At 38.6% G+C, this 14,815-nt stretch overlaps 1 protein-coding gene and 1 pseudogene across 2 annotated transcripts in view; one reads left to right on the top strand and one right to left on the bottom strand.

The window, feature by feature from the left end:
* The window catches only part of LOC109547760 (zinc finger MYM-type protein 6-like), an 834,957-nt gene that overhangs the window by 811,079 nt on the left and 9,063 nt on the right, over positions 1 to 14,815 (bottom strand). The window lies entirely within an intron of this gene.
* LOC101324152 (phosphatidylinositol N-acetylglucosaminyltransferase subunit P pseudogene) lies at positions 14,104 to 14,708 on the top strand (annotated as a pseudogene).

The following is a 14,815-nucleotide window of genomic DNA, read 5'->3' as shown; positions in this document are numbered from 1 at the left end:
ATCGATATCATATTTTTTCATTAAAAAAAAGAAGCTATATTTTAAAGAAAGAAAAAAAGTCTTTAGGGGCTTCCCTGGTGGCGCAGTGGTTGAGAGTCCGCCTGCCGATGCAGGGGACACGCGTTCGTGCCCCGGTCCACATGCCGCGGAGCGGCTGGGCCCGTGAGCCATGGCCGCTGAGCCTGCGCGTCCGGAGCCTGTGCTCCGCAACGGGAGAGGCCACAACAGCGAGAGGCCCGCGTACCGCAAAAAAAAAGTCTTTAATCTTGAATATGCAAAGAAAATGACTAGGAGGAAATATAACGAATGTTGTTTTTAGTGGGTAAGATTAGAGTTTCCTTGCAGGGAAATTTTTACTTCTCACTTTATGCATTTTTGTACTATCAGGTATTTTTATAGGCAAATATTCCCTTTTAAAAATATACAAATTATCCTTAATGTCTATGTTTTTCTTTGGGTCTCAAACAGACTTGTCACCAGGAGTCTCAGAACATAAGTTATTTATAATTAAATATTTCAGTTCCAGAATAAAAAGGTAAAGTATTTGCTGGTTCTGGAAAAAAATGTGATTAAAGATTTAACGCACACTCTCTCGGCAAAACTGCACTACAGTAATGTTTTACAGAGTGTGCTTTGTGTTGTATTGATGGTATGCAGACAATTTTAGGTCAGAGGTTGGCAAAGTTTTCTTAAAGAGCTAAATAATAAATATGCTAGTCATTGCGGGCCATTCTGTCTCTGTCTCAACTGCTCTGCTGTTATAGGTCAAAAGCAGCCATAGACGATTCATAAATGAATAGACTTGACTGTGTTTGTTGATTCCTGTATTAGATGGTAGATTAGATCATTTTTTATTTTAACATTTGTCTGAATATGTATTGGAAAACTGTAACTAGCATACCAAGTCCATGAATTCATAAGTATTATTGCTTAGAATGAGGCTAAATTCATGTAAGTTTTTTAAAGGTTGGAAATTTAAAGAAAATATTGAGTAAATATATAGAACAGAAGGTATCTGGGTATGACAAAAATCATGAAAGATATTCGCAAATGACAAACATTTGGGAAAACTACATTTGAGTATAAACAACAATTTCTTATTAACAGTAAATGGTAGAATGAATAAAATCTCTCCAGACTAGGTAACTCTTATCAGAATCCAACCCAGTACTTGAGGCAAAGCTCCTTGAAAGAAATATCAAACTGTAGACCAAAAATCCTCAAAAGCAGTGATCCTTAACATTTACTGGATCACAGAAATTATGGACCTGTTACCCAGAAAAAAATGCATACTTAAAAACTGAGCTCCCTGCAACACATCCAGAAACTTCAAAATGGTGAAAGAAAAGAGAACATAGGCAACATCATTCCCAGGTTTGTTCCAGGCACTCCAGCGCACATGACCGGTGCTCAGTGCTGAACTCAGCAAATCAAACAGACAGACCAAGAATACAGTGCCCTTTAGGAACCAGTGCCCTCCTCACATACCAATTGTGATGACACAGGAAACTGTGCAGTGTCAGAATAAAGTACTGTTGCTGCCAAGGACTGCCCCCATTCAATTCAACATTCTGCAGTCCAGGTCAGAAAAAGAACAGAGTTCTAAAGCTCTTGACTCTTCCTCCACTTTCCAAATGCAGCCATAATTTCCAAACTGATAACCTAACCATCATTAGGGGTTTTTTTCCACTTAGCAACATCGTAAGTGAGGAAGGGCAGGGGAGGGTATATGGTGGAGAAAAAAGGAGCTAAGATTTTTGAGCACCTACGTGCTAGGTACTCTACGTATGCTGCTTTACTGAGTGCTTACAACAACTCCACGAGGTAGACATAGTTATTTTCATTTTAGAGAAAAGGAAATGTAAACATTTGTCTAAATTTATCTCCTTTGTCTCCTCAAGATGAAACTTTCATATCAGTAATACTGAACAGTTAATACTGATCTGTAAATATATCTTATTTCGTGCTTCCCTGTTAGCTTTGCTCAGGCTGCTAGAATGTTCTTTCTATATCTGTATTCAACTAAATTGTACTTGGCTTTAAGACTCAGCTTAAGTATGGCTTTCCCTGAGAAGCCTTCCCTAATGCCCTCCCCCATTCTCAGTTCACACTCGCCTTGGTTTCAGTTCCACACAACACTACAATTCTACATACTTCCATGGTACACTCATGAAATCGCTGGTTTACTTGCCAGTCTCCCCCAGTAGACTAAAATCTCTGTAAATACAGAGATCATTTCTATATTTGACTTCTCTCTTCAGGGCTTTAATACTGTGTCTGACACAAAGTAAGAAATCCATAATCTCCTGTATAAAAAAATGAACGAATGAACTGCATTGCCCAATGTCCTATAGCATGTAAACTGTAAAACCAGGATTTGAAACTAGTCTCTCTTTCCATTATACCATAATGTGAGTAAAAAAAAAAAAAATCAATTAATTATTTACTACTTTACCCTTAGGATATTAAAGGATAGTCCATCAATGACTCAGTTGCTCTAAATTGCCTTGGGAATCCTTCAGGAAGTACCATAAACTAGTTTATAAGGGACAAAAAAAAATTTTTTAATGCCTCAAATCCAATGAAAATTAAAATTCTGTTACATAGAAAAGCTGAGTTTTTCTCAGAATTAAGTTGCCAAAGAACTGGGAAGTGGTAGCGTGGTACTCAAAAACCCATCAAAGTCAGATAACTCTATCCTTGTTGTGAGGTCCCTCTAACCTCACAGCAGGACATTCTGTCGTTCCATTTTTAGCAAATCCTCAGTAAGGTCCCGAGGTGGAAGCTGCTTCATATCAAATTGCCTCTTTGAGATTTCCCGAGAGTAGTTCACAATCCCTGAGCACCCAAGAATCTATATATACCCGCTGTCTGACTAGGAAACAAGCTGAGCTCACACTGAATACCAAGTTGTTATTCCTGCTTCTCTTCAGTTATTTTTCAGATAGTTCTATGGTCTGGAATGTGGTTGGGGCCTGGTGGCCTTTGCCAAAGTGAATCTGCATCCTACAGGGGCACAAGCACTCAGCTGCAGCTGATACCACCACCATGCTAAGCCCTGTGTCCCAAACAAAAGTTTAGGGGCTGACACTGGGCAACGAGAAGCTACTGCAAGGTTATAAACAAAACAGTGATCAGATTGATGCTTGAAATATTCTACTTGTATCATCATCATCATCACTATTACTGTTATTACCTCTACAATAATGTATTCTCATGCACATTCCATATGCTTCACGAGAGAGAAAGTGCAGTTACAGCTGGTATACATGAAACAAACTTCAGTAGACATATAGAGATGCATTAGAAGGCTGAAGCAACATGTATCATGTGTGTCATGAAGGAAAAATGATAGACAAATGTTGCTTTAGATTACTGTAGTCTACTGAACTGAAAAATTAAAAAGTATTTGTTGCAGGTCTACTGTGTGCAAAGCATTGTGCCAGATGCCGCTGTACCTATCTGTAGAGAGAAATGAAGAGTTTTGTTGGCTTCTCAGGCAAGAACTCCGGGGAAATTTTTTTAGTAACATCACCATTGTCTAACGTCTTATGCTTTTCTGCTTCAATTTTTTTAAGACACCGTTAGTAGACTCGTAAATAATTAAATATAAAAAATCATCTGCTATTTTTGTGGGGAATATACTTTTTCTCAGTGACCAAAATATTAATATCTACTCTCTATGGATTTGGTTTTGAGTATCAAGGTATTTGAGAAATCCAATTATTAATCAGAAGGTTATGTGTACAGCATATATCCAGAAATAACTGGCTAATTTTAAAGAATATTATACAAAACATTAAACTATATCTGCTCCCAAATTACCTACAGACCAAATACACCCATGCCTTTAAAACTCAGGATCTCTCTTCTTTTAATATAGATGTCAACTCCTTCCAATCAATCAGCCTTTGTTATAAGTGACCACAAATACCATTATACCACGTAATGTAAGTTGCAGTACAATTAAATAAATTACAGGGCTTCCCTGGTGGCGCAGTGGTTGAGAGTCCGCCTGCCGATGCAGGGTACACGCGTTCGTGCCCCGGTCCGGGAAGATCCCACATGCCGCGGAGCGGCTGGGCCCGTGAGCCATGGCCGCTGAGCCTGCGCGTCCGGAGCCTGTGCTCCGCAACGGGAGAGGCCACAACAGTGAGAGGCCCGCGTACCGCAAAAAAATAAATAAATAAAAATAAAAATAAATTACAGTTTTCATTTATATTCCCATTATGCCTCCTTGAGGATATACCCTTCATTGGACTTGGGTATTACTCAACTCTACAACAGCAACGCATTTAGAAACCAACTCCTTGTATGGATCATGGTCACAAATGCAGTTAATTCATTTAATAAGCATTTACTGCGCATACGTGCTGGATATTGTTCTAGGTACTAGGAATTCAAGCAAAGATGCTGTTGAGGAGACAAACATGTAGCAGATAAATACAGTGTGGCATGTACTCTGATAGAAGGAAGTGCCTCAGAAGGATACCTAATCAGAGGTGAGCAGTCAGGAAGCCTTCCTGGTCTTAAAGAAACAGTAGAAAGTAACCAGTTGAAAAATCATGCTAAGCTCATCCACAGTGAGCTAGTTAAAAAGAAAAAAAAGTTTCCACTCAATGGGCAGTCTTTTTTTGACTTTGACCTCCACAGGCAGTCCCTATGGAAGACACCATTAGCAGCAAATACCCTATTCACCTACAGGTCTATAATCTAATTAAGACAGTATGTTTAAAATGATGCTTTAGCAGCAGAAAACCTGTGATCAAGCCCTAGATTTGCCACTTACTATTTGTGTGATTTGGGACAAGTGAGTGTCTCAAAGCCTCAAGTTTATCATCTGCGTAATGGATAATAATAGTATATACTTCACATGTTGCTATAAAGGTGAAATGAAATAATGCAACTAAAGCCCTAGGCCAAGCCGGAGAACTCAAAAAATTTAGCTACCACAAAAACATTAATATGATTAATCTTATGGTGAGTGTACAAATATTCAAAAGAGCAAGCAATCATTTTCAAATGTGTCTATTTTAAAAAGAATTAGCAGTGACACTGAGGTTTGACTTAACACTTGAAGGCAGCATGAAAAAGTTTCTACATGGTGGAATCAACAGCAAAAGTCAAAATAATGATGATTTTTCCAGGGGGGAATGAGAAGACAATTTTGACTCTGAGTAGAGTTTGTATAAGGAAAAAGAAGTAAGACTTGAAAGGTAAGCTGGTAGCAGGTTACAAAAGTCCTTCAAACAAGTTCAAGCTTTGTCCTGTACAATGACGGGGACTGAAAGTTTTTGTTCAATAAAGTAAAATGACCAAAGCAGTACTTTATAAGAAAAACTGGAAAGGGGAGAAAAGTTAGACAAACTGGTTAGGATGTGACTGCAGTACACCTACTTCATGGCAATGAAGACATACCTTGGAGCAGTGACAAGTAGAAAGATGGAGACAAAAAGCATTTTGAAGGATAAATAAACAAGACATACTCACTGAATGCAAGTACTGGTCACAGTCCTAATCTAAAAAATATTGTCAAGCCACATTTTCCTATGAGTACTTAAGTCTCTGAATTCAAGTTATGAAATTCCAGAGACATGTTGATTCTTCCAGATAGTTTAATGGGTGATAAGGATATTTTGCTCACCATGAGCGTTAAATCAGTATTGGTGCTCATAATAATGATCTATATTTGTACACCCATGTTCATAGGAGCATTATTCACACTAGCCAGAAGGTGGAAGCAACCAAATGTCCACCAATGGATGAATGGACAAACAAATGTTATATATACATACAATAGAATATTATTCACCCCTAAAAAGGAATGGAATTCTGATTCATGCTACAATATGGATGAACCTTAAAGATTATGTTAAGTGAAATAAGCCAAACACAAAAGGACAAATAACATTATGATTCCACCTGTAAGAGGTACCTAGTTATCAAATTCATAGAGACAGAAAGTAGAATGGTAGTTGCCAGGGGCTTGGGAAAAGGAAAATGGGCAGTAACTGTTTAGTGGGTACAGAGTTTCAATTTTAGATGATAAAGTTCTGGAGATAGATATTGGCGATGGCTGCATAACAATGTGAATATATTTACTGCTACTTAACTGTCTACTTAAGAATGGTTAAAATGTTTAAAATGAGTATTACTCAGCCATAAAAAAGAATGAAATAATGCCATTTGCAGCAACATGGATGGACCTAGAGATGATCATACTAAGCGAAGTCAGACAGAGAAAGACAAATATCATGTGACACTGCTTACAAGTGGAATCTAAAAAAAATGATACAAATGAACTTATTTATAAAACAGAAATAGACTCACAGACATAGAAAGCAAATTTATGGTTACCGAAGGGGAAGACCGGGGAGGGATAAATTAGGAGTTTGGGATTAAAATATACACACTAATATATATGAAATAGATAATCAACAAGGACCTACCTTGAAGTATAGGGAACTATACTCAATATACTCAACCTATAATGGAAAAGAATCTAAAAAAGGATACATATATATGTGTATACATATACATAAATATGTAAAAACTGAATCACCTGAAACTAACACATTGTAAATCAACTATATTTCAATAAAAATTTTAAAAAAGAATGATTAACATGGTAAATTTGGGGTTACCTACATTTTACCACAATAAAAAAAAATAATAATGTAGATCTAATGCCCGGAGAAACAGCATGCTCACTCAAAACAAGAGAAAGGTAAAGGCTGCCAACCCACTTAGCCTATAGTTGCTCAGCCAAAAAAGATACCCATCCCTCCCCAGGTCAGACACCATTAGCTGGCTTGTCCAACGAAGAAATGAAGAGGAAAAAACGTCAACCATCATCTATATCAAAATGATAATGGTAGCACAATGGCGCATGCCTCTCTGCTTTTCAACTGCCCTGGTCTGACACTAAAGGAAAAAAGGAGAAGTCACTTCATCAGTCAAAGCAATCCTTCACCTTGGTACTTCCACTTGATGACAAATTCCCTGGAGAAAGGAAAAGTAACTTGCCTATCTCTGCCCTTAAGTCCAGAGCCATGACAAATGCTCCACAGACACATTCACTGAGCTTTGAGGGACTAAAATTACTTAATATACTTCTATCAATTAAATTCTCCCAAGTGGATACCATGACCAGCACTATACTAGATGTAATACAAATATAGCAGTATAAGATATGGTCCCTGCCTTTTAAGATCATATAATCTACTTGAGGGAACAAGAATCATACAATGATATAATAATGAACAATACAACACAGAATATAATTAGGTGCCAAATTGTGTAGTACAGACTATAAAGTACTCTAGGAGGTCATAAAAATGTCTAACACCTTGTTGAAATGAATAATGGGTCAGGAAATCTTTACTCACTGCCCACTTGTAGGAGCAAGCAGAGAAACCTATAAAATGAACTGAAGGATTCTAAAAATATCCATCAGGGACTTCCCTGGTGGCACAGTCCTTAAGAGTCCGCCTGCCAAGGCAGGGGACACGGGTTCAGTCCCTGGTCCAGGAAGATCCCACATGCCGCAGAGCCCGTGCACCACAACTACTGAGCCTGCACTCTAGAGCCCGCGAGCCACAGCTACTGAGCCCATGAGCCACAACTACTGTGCCCATGTGCCACAACTACTGAAGCCCGCGCGCCCTAGAGCACGTGCTCCACAACAAGAGAAGCCACCACAATGAGAAGCCCGCGCACCGCAACAGAGTAGACACTGCTCGCCGCAACTAGAGAAAGCCGTGCGCAGCAACAAAGACCCAACAACCCAACACAGCCAAAAATAAATAAATAAATAAATATTAAAATATATATCCATCATATTTAATTTTATGTGTAATACAACTCCTCTGCCAAACAGTCCCTTAATTTTTTTTCCAAATTTGCTTTTTCTCTCAGCTTTGTTTACAAGTAGCTAGAAAATACTTCAAAGGAAAATAAATAAATGTGCCAACAACCATTTGAAAGAATGTGTAAATTACCATGAAACAGAGGTACTCAATAAAAGAATTAGTAAATTCAGCCTTTGTAAAAACTAAACCTTTCATTTCAAAGTTTGATTTGTTCAGACAAAGCCAAGAAGAAATAACTATACAGAGTTCCCTCCATCCCATATGAGGGTTAATGAGATCCAAGGACAATTGTATTCATTTAGCATAAGAATCCAGACCATCTGCTTTAAAAATGAGAATTTCACAACCCTCTACATGTCAGATCAAAACAGACTTTGTTTCTATAAAGACTCAAACTGTGAGTGTGTATATCTTTTTGTTCTGGCCAACTTCAAACATTAAAAGTTGTACGGGTATGTAGTTTAAGCAGAGCGTTGAAGAAGCAAAGCTTTAAATTCTATTTCCTAGGCTGCCAGTGACTATAATCTCTCTACATCACCTTCTTCATCCCTTCTCCCTAAGCAGCAATCAAACATATTTTGCTCCATCAGAATTGAGTAAATATACAGCTACCTGGTATTTCTCAGTCAACTCTCAGTCCTACATAATATTGGCAAGAGTGCTTTGGGTAATATATTGCTGTATAAAAAACTCACTCACGATTCTGTGGATCAGGAATTAAGGAGGACTCAGCTGAGTGGTTCATCTCATCTACCTGATCCAGCTGGTAGCTAAGGCCAGAAGATCAATATTCAAGATGGTCTCCTCACTTAAATGTCTTGCACCACTCTTGCTTTATTCTTTCTCTCTCTCCCTCTCAAGCTCCTTACTGGCCCATTCTTCCCTCCTCTCTCTCCTCTCTCTCCCCTCTCTCTCCTCTCTCTCCCCTCTCTCCTCTCTCCTCTCTCTCTCCATTTTGTATGTCATCCTCCAGGAAGGGCGAGGACTAGGGTAAGGCAAGAAGAGGTGCCTTGGCCACAAAATTTAAGGGGGCACTAATTCTCAAGTGCTGCCCCAGTACTTACTGACCCCTGAGAATGAGTGCCTTCTTAAGAGTGAATCTCCCAGAGTGCAAAATTTAAGGAGGTGCTCACTCTCAGAATTATGCAAGTACACCTGAGAGCGAATGTCTCCTTAAATTTTGCACCCTAGAAAACCCACTTGCCTCACCCCAGCCCTGGCCCTACCTCTAGGGCCTCTCCATATGGCTTAGAAGCACCAAATTGAGACACACCACAGCACAGTGGTCTCAGGGGAGTCACACCTCCTACATCATGACTATCTTCCAAGAGGTAAGGGAGTTAAAGCTGCTGGGCCAAGAAAAGTCTTTGCATATAACTGGTACGTGGTGTCACTTTCACCCTATTCTATTGGTCAAAGTAGTCACTGGCTCTGCCCAAGTTCACGGATAGAGAAACAGACACCAACTATTGATGAAGGTGTAAGGAGGTCTCGTTGCAGAAGAGCAAGTGGTATGACAGACACTGTTGGAGCCACCTTTGGAAAATACACTCTTCCTCATCTTCCTCTATAAATTTTTGTTCATGTTATTCCTGGAACATTGCAACATACTCCTCATTAATAACCTAGCCTCTAAACGTCATCTTCAGTTCAGTATACTGAAGCATAATGCCTGCTGCCAGACCTTCCTGTCATAAGTATCTTATCAGCACCCTTGCTTAAATTGTCCAGTGATTCCACTGGCTTATAAATAAAACCCCAACTATTCTACCTGTCATTTAAAGTGTTCCATGATTTAGTACCGTCTCACCTGTTGTTGGTTAAATTGTGTTCCCCAGAAAGATATGTTCAAATCCAAACCCCCAGTACCTGTAAATATGACTTTATTTGGAAATAGCATCTTTACAGGTCATCAAGTTAAGATGAGGTTCTGCTGGATTAGGTTGGGCCCTAATGCAATGACTGGTGCCTTTATAAGAGAAAGAGATCTGGACAAAGAGACAAGAGGAGACACAGGAAAGAAAGTCATGTGAAAACACAGACAGACTGAAGTGATGCATCTACGTGCCAAGGAATGCCAAGGATTGCCGGGAGCCACCAAAGCTCGGAGGGAGCAAGGAAGGATTCTTCTGTGGAGCCTTCAGAGGGAGCATGGCCTCACCAACACTTTGATTTTGGACTTCTGAGCTCCTAAGAGAGAACAAATTTCTGTTGTTTTAAGCCACAAAGTTTGTGGTAATTTGTCATGGCAGCCCTAAGAAACTAACACTCTACCCATCTAATTCTAACCCACACTACTGCCAAACACTCCGCATTTATTTAAGCATAGTTCTCTTCCCTGTTCCCATCTTCCAATTAATTACTGCATCTCTTTGTCCTTTCCTTCTACTAAAAGGAACAAAGCAAAGCAGTGCACACACCTATAAATTGTGGCTAAGTTATAACTGTCATCTTCTGGCACTCTGCTAGGCAGGGCTACTTGTCCCAAACACTGAGTCAGAGTACACCTGGTATAAAGAGAGTTCCACACATTTGTTAACTTAAATAAAAATGTTAAGAAGATATTAAGTTTTTTTAGTAAGTGCTTAGAGTTATAAGTAGAACAATTCTTTCCCTGTCATATTCTTTGTTCATCAAAAAGAAACATAATGTTTAAATGAGATAATAATTTCTAGAAATGGATTGTGCAAAACTATAGAAGTCCTTCCTCTGCTAGTCAGTCACCTCTTAGCTGTCAGAAAATGTATGAATTACAGTGGCTTTAACCAACTGGACCAAAAATGACTTCCAAATCGTAATTCAATAACCCAGAACTCTAGCAAGGTAGCCTCATTATAGTTTCCATTTGGAATGTCGGATACAGTATATGAAGAGCTCCTCAAGAAATTAAGGAGGTCACTTATCCTTTTCCCAAAAATACTTTACATGGTAACTTGTGCAAAATAAATATAATACTTTTTAATACAGTACAAAATGAACACTCAGAGAGATTTGAGGGACAGAATCTGGAATGCTGGAAGTGATCATACTACTGTATCCTGCCGTGGTCGGTATACATCTGGAGCCCTGAATACCCAGTGGCTACCACACCTTTAGAGGTAAGTAGATGACCTGGAAGGCACTAATGGGAGCAAGAGAGAGAAGAGGCTTGAGAAACAGCAGATTTATACAGTGATGTTTAACTTGAAGAACAGAAGTTTCTGAAAAACCTTAATTACCTTAATAAGTAAGAAGGACCTTTCTATCACAGAATCAGACTTATTTTTTGTGCCCCAAAGAGTAAAGCTAACACCAATAAATGAAAGTTACAGGAAGACAAATTTTGATTTGTCTTAAAAGAGATTCCTAAAAATCAAGTTAGTAATTGTGAATTGTCCCTGGAAATGTTCATGCAAAGACTTGCAACTACTTGACAAGAGTATCTTGGTTATCTTTACAGCCCTAGTGCATAGCAGAGATACTCCCATGTAATAACTGACTAATACGTATTTGATAAATCAAGGGAAATTCAAACAGACCCTTCTAAACCTAGGATACCAGTATTTTGGGATTCCAAAAGAAACTCAACTACGAGACACTATTTTCCTTTCAATGGGTCACATTATCATAATTTTCTTTATGCTGGATGCATACCCCTCAGGAAAATAAAGAAGGACCCCAAACATCTCAGTATGGATATCCAAGGTAATACCACATAGTAATAAGTGTAAAATGTGAAACACTTAAGTTCAAAAGTTCAAATACATATATTTACACATATACTTAATCCCTCTAAAATTCCCCTTATTCAAGGCAAAAGTGAGCTGCAACTTATCAAACCTTTACCACATACATTAAGCTCAGTGCTTTCATATTCATTCAAAAGCATTTCTTGAATGCTGACCATATGCCAGACATGTCTAACACTGTCAACCAATTTAGTGAGGTAGGCATTAACATCTTCACTTGAAGGCCAAAGGAGTTATGTAACTTGTCCAAGTTCAGGCCACCACTAGCCCATACAGAGCATTTGTGCAAACAAAAAAAACAAGGTACCTCTTCCTCAAGACATTTTACTTCCATTTGCCAGAAAATGTATCATAATATACTAATTTTATCTGAACAAGAAACTTGACTGCCCTCTGCCATAAAATTGTCTCAATAAATATTCAAATTGATAAGTCTATGATATAAACAGTGTGCACCTTAGATCAGTTTCTTTGTACAGTGCACAATTTACTCAATGGTAAGTGACAATCCCATCAGACCCATATGAGATCTAAGAAACGTAGCATCAGGGATTTTACTCCGAAGTACTACCATTAACTCCCACCCTAAATGGGAATCATCAAGAATTTCGTGTGAATTACATAATCCTCTGGCGGCATATGATTGCTGTCTCCTTTCTGCACTGTTTCATACTCAAAGCACTTCTGAAATGTATTTAGGTGGACATAAACCCACTGAAAACACAGAAAGCAACAAATGCTAGATGAACGAGAAGGGTTCCTCAGAAAGCTCATCGTCAGCATCTCCCAAATAAGAACTGCTTCTCTAAAGCCTGATTTTTACCTACCAGGCAAATTGAAAAATATTATTGATTAATATAAAGTAACTGTTCTCATAAATGTCGAGCAAATACTCACTTGGAACCTGAAGACCTTAATTATAACAAAAATGATTTTAATCAGATTCCACTAAGAGGGAATCTTAGTGCTTCAGATCAAAGTCAAGCCAAAGTGCTTCAGATCAATGTTCAGTCTAATTCTGGAAGAAAGATATTTAGATAACAAGGGTTTTTACGAAAAGATGTTGCTTCTTCCTAGAGGAAGATATTCCAGTGTGAAACGGCCTTGACACCCAGTGAAAATAAAAATGTCTTCAGAAAGAACAATGTTATGTTTGTGTATGTGGTGCTTTAAATTCATCCAAACCTCCCTTGTTGGGTCTCTATTATGTTTCACGTTTTGTGTCAGAGGCTGAGAACACAATGATGATCAAATCCAGACCATGCTCTGCTCTCATTCCAGCAGGCAAAATTAATGTAAAAAAGGAAAGTGTGACAACCGCTACAATAGAGATCTAGACAAAATGTAACAGACCCACTTGTTCTTGCCTTGATTTGTTCTCTGAACATGATTTCTTGGAATTTAGGTAAATAGAGCTCACAAAGTTTTAAGTATGCTTTATAATTAACGTAAAGCCCAATCACTATCATCATATCTGGCACACAGTAAATACATAATAGATGTGGAATGAATAAATAAATGAACTTTCCAGCTTACAAATTAGAGTTGGGCCATAAGCAAACATCCCCATCAATTATAAAAGAAGTGTTCATGAATACAAAATATTTTTAAAAAGCCAGAAGCCTAAGGCAATTTGAATTGAGAGAAGAGACCATCTAAAATACAAACCTCATACTGACCAGCCTAAAACATACATAAATTATTTCCTATACCTCTTAGGCTATTTAATGATATATTTTCAGCATCTCAGCAGCACATTTATTTTCATTTTCCAAGTCATGTGGGCTATTGTTTTTGTCCTAAATCCCAACCATATCTATCAATATGGCTTTGGCAAGAGTGATCAATTATGAGGAGCTCTAATAATTTCCATTGTTTTCAGCCATCCAGACAGAGATCTGGGTTTCAAAGCAACACAGAGATAGGGACAGAGACAGGCAGATTGCTTCCTGTACAGAGGGGGATCTATATTCATGAATTCCAACTTTTTGGTGGATAATTTGAGAAGGTCTGTACCTTCAACAGTTTCAACCACTCCACCCTATACTAACCAAGCCTCCCCAAAGACACTTCACTGAAATAGAAGCAAGACGCTATCTACCTTACTTTTTCTTCTAATTCTGTGCTTTCGGACTTCTTTTTATTCCTCTCACATTCTATTATAAATAACTCGAGGATGGAACACAGTCTGTGCTGTTCTCCCTCATCAGCACCTAGCCCAGCACCATATGCAATGAAGCACTTATAAAATGCCTTGTGACGATTGACTAGACATGAAGCCACCGCACATATGAAACTCAGAAGCTGGCGCTTTTTTTTAAACATGCTTTTAGGCAATGCCTGATGTGAAGAAGAGTCACAAAATACTAAAATTAAAAGAAGCCTTTACGCTATTTAAACTACAGTTCCTGTCAACTATTTGTTGAACCCTGTGAGCTTCTTCCATACTAATTTCCACACGACCACTTACCAGAAAACAGTTCCAAACTTTCTAGGTGGAGTCCATGGGACTTGAGACGGGAAAGAAAGAAGAACATAAACCTACTCTACAGCTTGCACCCTCCGGCCCGGTACGAAGGTGGTGCGCCTGCACCCCAGCGGGGGACGCCCTGGCCTTTCCCTCAATTTCTCCTCCTGCAGGGCACTCGGCACTCAGGAGGCCGAGCTGCCAGCAAGACAGGCCCAAGATTGTCTACAGCCACAGAAAAAGTGGTGGAAAAGTCACCCTTGCCATTTCCAGAAAGAGCGATCTATGGCTTGCTTTGCTGTTAAGCTCCCAATTTTGGTGCACACTATATCTCATGTGGCCTTTTATTCCTGAATCTTGGTTGAACACCTTAGGCTTAACCTATTGGCCTCAAAAATATCAGGCAGTTGCATTGCCTGTCTACCTCATTACTACTATAGCAATCCGTTACATAGTCTTATTTGGAATAAACATGATGAGTACCTCCCCACTCAACTCCATTCATGTAATCACAGATAACGATGCTAAAAATCAACAGCAGAAGAAATACCAAGAGGCCATCTAGCGTTAGAAGATATTTCTATTAGTGAAATAAACTAAATATTCCTTCTTGCAACCAAAGAACTTTACACCAAAATCTGAATTGTATGTAGACTAACACCAAGCATTTATTATTTTTGACATAATATTGATCATAATTATTTTGACTATCTTTCTTATTAATATCCAGTATTATTAATAATCCAGTA

This window comes from Tursiops truncatus, chromosome 4, assembly GCF_011762595.2.
Source record: "Tursiops truncatus isolate mTurTru1 chromosome 4, mTurTru1.mat.Y, whole genome shotgun sequence".
In the NCBI taxonomy this organism is placed as follows: domain Eukaryota; kingdom Metazoa; phylum Chordata; class Mammalia; order Artiodactyla; family Delphinidae; genus Tursiops; species Tursiops truncatus.
Note: the sequence above shows the minus strand (reverse complement) of the source record. Positions and strands in the feature narration are given on the sequence as shown.